The sequence below is a fragment of the Nelumbo lutea genome, chromosome 3, assembly GCF_056320005.1.
Source record: "Nelumbo lutea isolate HS-2025 chromosome 3, American lotus-T2T, whole genome shotgun sequence".
NCBI classification, from domain to species: Eukaryota; Viridiplantae; Streptophyta; class Magnoliopsida; order Proteales; family Nelumbonaceae; genus Nelumbo; species Nelumbo lutea.
This window is the reverse complement of record NC_142686.1, coordinates 52,641,421-52,647,481: the sequence shown is the minus strand read 5'-3', so window position 1 is coordinate 52,647,481 and position 6,061 is coordinate 52,641,421. Positions and strand designations below refer to the sequence as shown.

Below are 6,061 nucleotides of genomic sequence, written 5' to 3'. Positions count from 1 at the left end.
TTGGTTGAATTCCCTGTATAAGTTGTATGTGGACAGTTCTGGTCCCTACGGATTGGCTTCCGTAGGTTCTCTCTCTCTTTGATTTACTTTCTTGCGAATTCTTTTACTTTGTTAGCTTTCTTTTAGGCTTGAGTGATTTGATTTGAGCAAATTCCGTTTTGGATGAGCGACCTCAATCACGAGTCAAAAGCTGCAGGGGTGAAAAGACGGAAATACTTCCTATTTTTACCTTTTGCAGTATCTGTCCTTTCATTGGAGATGTGCCACAGGATTTGGCCCAAATCCAAATTACTTGCGTTAATAATACTAATAACAACAGTATTCTTTGACTTTATATGATGAAGGTAAATCTGTTCGATGGATTGTTGGAGATGACTGATGGCAATTTAAATATATATAAGTGAGAAGAATCATGTCTGTCTCAGACCCACCTCCACGGTTGCATGAAATTTAATCTTCTCTTCATGGATTCTCTTCAACAACTACCTTGAGCTTAATCTGAACTCGTAAAACCCACCTGGATTTTGGTTCGTTCTTGTATAACTGATTTGGGCTTTTGTTTGCTGTTGATTTTTAGTTGATGGTTTCTGAAGGGAAGAGAAGATTATCTTTTGCGTTTTCAGTTTTTGGTATGTTTATCTATCTGATTGATGGTTTGGAGGTGGGAGTTTGATTGCTCGTGTTATGCAGTTGGGAAAGTTTTTATGATGCTTGATTTGGATTGCTTTTGGAGCGTATGCAGTTTCAGTGTGGTGGGGGTATGCTTAAGTTTTCTTCGTGGGGCACTCTGGTAAGCAAGTAAAAGTTTTGAGGAATACTGTTTCAACTTTGACATCTTGCAGGATAAAAGTTTGGGGCTTCCGACCACCTACTTCTTTAAAAGCTTTCTTGGTTCTCTGATTTCGTGCTTCTTGAATCTGGTGTTTGATCGATCAATGGGTGATTGTGGTTGGAATTTCCCTTGTCGGAGTTTTGTGTTCTAGAAAATAACTTCGGAAAGACTCTCGGAAGCATTACATGGATCTATATGACTTGACCCGACTGTGAATTTGTGAAGATGGGTAGCGATTCTAAGGCCATCGTCTGGTTTAGGAGGGATCTCAGGATTGAGGACAATCCTGCATTAGCTTCGGCTGCTAGGGAAGGGAGTGTGCTTCCTGTCTATATCTGGTGCCCCAAGGAAGAAGGGCAATTTTACCCCGGTCGAGTTTCAAGGTGGTGGCTGAAGCAGTCTCTTGCCCACCTCGATCAGTCCTTGAGATCTCTTGGGGCCCCACTTGTGTTGATCAAAGCTGAGAACACTCTTGCTGCTCTTTTGCGGTGCATCGAGGCCGTAGGAGCAACAAAAGTAGTTTATAACCATCTTTATGGTATGCTCTAAATTCTTGCTTTGACTATGTAACTGATGTGGTCTTTGATTGTTTCACGTGAGATACATTGAGTACGAGGCCCGACTCAACTATGTTAAATCTTTTGCAATAGATATATTTGATGCATAAAAGAGTCTAATGGTGCAGACTAAGTTCTTTTTTGCATGCTTGAAATATTTCATTTTCGTAGGAATGCATCTGGAGGAATCTCTGCACGTTCTTATGGAGAACATTTTTAGTTTCATGTTAGAAACATATTTGGACTTTACTTATTCCAGAATTTGGTAACTATCTTTTCCTTTTCTGTTAATTGAGTTCCTTGTTAACGTGAAATGGGGAAACCCTAAAAGGGCAAAAAGTTGAAACAAGAACCATTGTAGAAGGTTGAAATTCCAATGGGCCAAAAGCAAGCATCACCCTGAAAGAAAATTTTATGGTAGGAGCAGAGTTCCCTGTGTGAAAAGCTTGCAAATTTATAACTATTTTTTTCCAACTAGTCCGAAGATTGAATGTTCCTCTGGGTGTCCCTGCAGAAAATATCTAGGACTTGACCCAAGTAAGGAAAAAGATCTACAATGTTGGCAAGCCTCCATACTCTTATTTGCCTACTTGATGGCCAAGGGAGCGTGCTAATATATATACTTCTATTTCTAGGGAGCCTCTATAATGAAAAAAATTTTACTTCAATCATCAAAGGAAGGCGGGCCTTCACTTTTCACTTAAATAAATAGAGGATCATCTTTTAAGAATGGACTTGGTGGAGCACAAGATGAAAGGATCGTTTTGTTTATACAAAAGGAACAAGGTAGTGTAGCAAGATAGATAGCAGAATGGATAAATTGTTGGGATCTCTTACACTTGTGGTTGCCAAACAAAGAAAATAAATGATTCATTTTCCTGTTTTTTCTTTGCTATGCACAAAATAGGTTTGGACATCTTTAAGAAGGCTCTAATTTTTGACAAAATCATTATAAACTGCAACACAGAGGCAGTGATTAGCGCAGCCAAGGGTTGTTCGAGTGTGCCCACCTGTTTCTTGTCATCATGAAAGACATCTAGTGATAGCTAACCATTTTGTTGGCAAAATTCTGTTTCTATTTGTAAGAAATGAAATCAAGTTGCAATGCTAGTTGAATCCAAAGCAAGGTTGTTGCCAAGTCAGGTTTGTTGGGAGAGTTGTCCTCCTAAATGGTTCTGGAGGTCCTCTTAAAAGACTGCCTTCTTGTAGTTTTCTTCTTTTGTTATAAAACAATATAAATTCATTGCTGAGAAAAGGTGGCATGACTATACAATCTTGGAGCAACAGTTAAACCCAAATACATCTGCTTTTCTGAAAACTTAAAAGGATAAACATTAAAATTATAGAAATCTGGAGAAGTCAAGGGATGGTGCATAATGTTGAAAGTCAAAGTAGAAGGGATACATGAATCTGACCCATTCAAGGTTCAATCTACGGTTTTCATTATTCAGGCTACAACTTTATTGTTAAAGGTTTACTCATAGTTTGTTTTTTTCTGTTTGGATTTCCTATTTTATTATTGTCAATTCGTCATTATTTTTTAGCTTTGATTCCACATTGCCTGGAGCTTTTTGGTAATTACATATTGCAAATTACTGGGGGATTATATATATATATATATAAATAGAACATGTTCTCTTCTCATGCTATCTTCATTTTGACCTCAAGGAGATATTCCTGATTACTGAAGTCTTGAATAGTCAACTGCATTTCTAATCAATTTGCACTTGAACTATTTGATTGACAACCTCCTTTTTATTGGTATTTCAGTTGACAGTCTTATTTTGAGTTAAGTTGGAATTGATCCCTTGGCTGATTTGCAAAAATTGTCCTGTTGGCATTTTTGGCAGAGCTATTTGTCCTATTACTGGAATACCCACAAATGATCTTTCCCAGTTGCTTGTACTTGCGTTAAGTTTTCTTACAAGCTAGTTAGTGATAATAAGCATGCAAGTTTTGACATTTTCATTTCCTCTCCGGATTTTTTAAACAAACCAGTTTGTGGATGCCTTTTTTGTTTTAGTATTATCTTTTTAACACTAAGGTTTTCTCTCTTCTCAGATCCTGTTTCACTTGCCCGTGATCATAGCATCAAAGAGAAGCTGACGAACTTTGGAATTTCTGTTCAAAGCTTTAATGGGGATTTGTTGTATGAACCATGGGAGGTAAATGATGACAAGGGGCACCCTTTTACAACCTTCAATGCGTTCTGGAGCAGGTGCTTACTTGAGCCAATTGAACCTGCTTTGCTTCTTCCTCCATGGAAGTTAGTGTCACCTGCAGGTTTGTTGTAGGCTTTTAGCCATGCAAGCTATTTAGGTTCTTTTTTCAGAAAATGCAGTTTGGCATTGATTCCAAATATGGCATGACATGAAAATACGCAATACAATTATCTAATAAAAATACCTAGTGTTGATTAGGAAGATACACTTGCTTCTGGTCATGACTTATCTTGTGGTCGTGACCACAGAGGGATAATTTATTCATGATATTGAACTTTTTTCTTGATTGTCAGGATTTGTTCAAAGCAGTTCAGTTGAGGAGTTGGGTCTTGAAGATGAATCTGAAAAATCTAGCAATGCTTTATTGGGAAGAGCATGGTCCCCAGGTTGGAGCAATGCAGATAAAGCTCTAATTGAATTTGTTGATCACCATCTGCTAGACTACTCAAAAAGTAGAGCAAAGGTGGAGGGAACTTCCACGTCACTTTTGTCACCATATCTACATTTTGGAGAAGTTAGTGTGAGAAAAGTTTACCAGTGTATATGGATGAAGCAAATACTGTGGGCGAAAGAAGGAAACTCTATTGGGGAAGAGAGTGTGAACCATTTTCTCAGGGCTATTGGGCTCAGAGAATATTCACGTCACATCTGTTTCAACTTTCCATTTACCCATGAGAAGTCATTGCGTTCAAGGCTTCAAATTTGATCCAAATGGTGAATATGTGAGGCATTGGCTTCCTGAGCTGGCAAGAATGCCAACTGAGTGGATACATCATCCTTGGGATGCTCCTGCGACAGTGCTTGGAGCTGCAGGGGTGGAGCTAGGATTAAACTATCCAAAGCCTATAATCCTAATAGATTTAGCAAGACAGCGCTTGATGGATGCTCTATCTTTTATGTGGGAAGCTGAAGCAGTTGCAAAGGATAAAAATTCAAATGGGGCAATGGAAGTTGTCATTGACAACTGTGTTTCTAGTGAAAGTTTGGCAATTCCAAGGGTTGTAGTAAGAGAAAAAACTCCATATAGTACCACTTCTTCTCATGATCAGAAGGTGCCTTCATTTAAAGTATCCATTAAAGATTCTACTGATCGGAAGAGATCGAAGTACTGGGAAGATGATAGGCCAGTTCAGGAATATCTACCATATCACAACCACAGATACGAAACCTCAAGGAGAGATGAAGATGATGTATGCTCTACTGCTGAATCTTCTTCGGCTAAGAAAAGGAGCACCAGGGGGATTCAGTTCTCTGTTCCACATTCATGTTCCTCTTCATCACAAAGAGATCCTTTGCATTGGTATGAACCACCTGATCTGAAACAGCAGCAAGCAAATTTTGACATGGAGCAGTGTTCAAGCAAAGATGGTGAGTTACACTTGGTTACTTGGTATATCATTAATTAAATTTCCAAAAAATTATTTTTGATGCTTTCAAATCTAAATCTAGTTTTCCCTTAAACCCATTGATCTGTTCTAATAAATCTGCTTAATTTTGAAATTAAAACATTCCCAACTTGTTCAAACAGAAAACCTTCTGATTTGTTTGACTTCTCTCCCTTCTGTATATAGTTGTCCTAGATGGCTAGCTTGGGCTCCACATCCTTGTGCAGTTGGCATATACATGTATGTTAAAATTTGTTGGATAAAGTAGATTGTGTTTTTTCTTCTTTTTTCTCTTTGCTAAATTCTCCAACAACTTATGATTCATTCCTAACTTTTTTATCAAGTTTTTGGTTGGTTCGACATTCAGTTACTTGGCTTCTGGAGCTTCAAAGTTTCTCTTTAGACTAAAAAACATTTCTAGGTTATTATAGAATATCTCTTAACTTGTAATTATTGCTTTCTGCAGGAGGCACAGGAGGTTGTTGACTAAACTAGTCTTATATGCACAAGAACCTGTATTGATCCTTGAGAAAGGAATTAGTGGGTGCATATATGTATAAAATATAAAAGTTGTATTATGTTGAACTCTATGCTCCTTTACATTTTGAAGTTATGATACGTTTCAAATGTTGATGTACATATGTACTATAGGATGGAAAGTGCAGGTTAATGTGCTAGTGGAGCATTTAATTACCTTTACATATTGGATACCGTGTATTAAATCCAGGAAAAGTTTTAGATCTGGGGCTACAGTACCTGCATAAGAGTTTTGTACAGGATGTTTGTGTCTCAATGACTAAAATGGGTCCTATCATATAGATTGGTTAGGCCAGGGATCAGCACGATCAGATGACTACACCATATTGTTTCCTGTATTAATTTGGAAAAGATCCATATTAGATAGGTTTAGAAGTAATCTGCATTGTCTGGTTAATCATCTGATTCTGTTGATTTTTGGCATTTTTTGCTATTCTATTATATGGACCCAGATTAGTTTCTTATTGATATGTGCCAATATATGGTACCAATAGACCATTATATGGTTTCTGTATCCCCATAACTGCT

The 6,061-nt window shown here is 37.7% G+C and overlaps 1 pseudogene across 1 annotated transcript; it reads left to right on the top strand.

Moving 5' to 3' along the window:
- Positions 1 to 360: 360 nt before the first annotated feature.
- Positions 361 to 5,736, top strand: LOC148864974 (cryptochrome-2-like; annotated as a pseudogene). Its single transcript, XR_016109146.1, has 4 exons — positions 361 to 1,370; positions 3,451 to 3,672; positions 3,905 to 4,979; positions 5,463 to 5,736. The product of XR_016109146.1 is annotated as a cryptochrome-2-like (transcript).
- Positions 5,737 to 6,061: the final 325 nt, after the last annotated feature.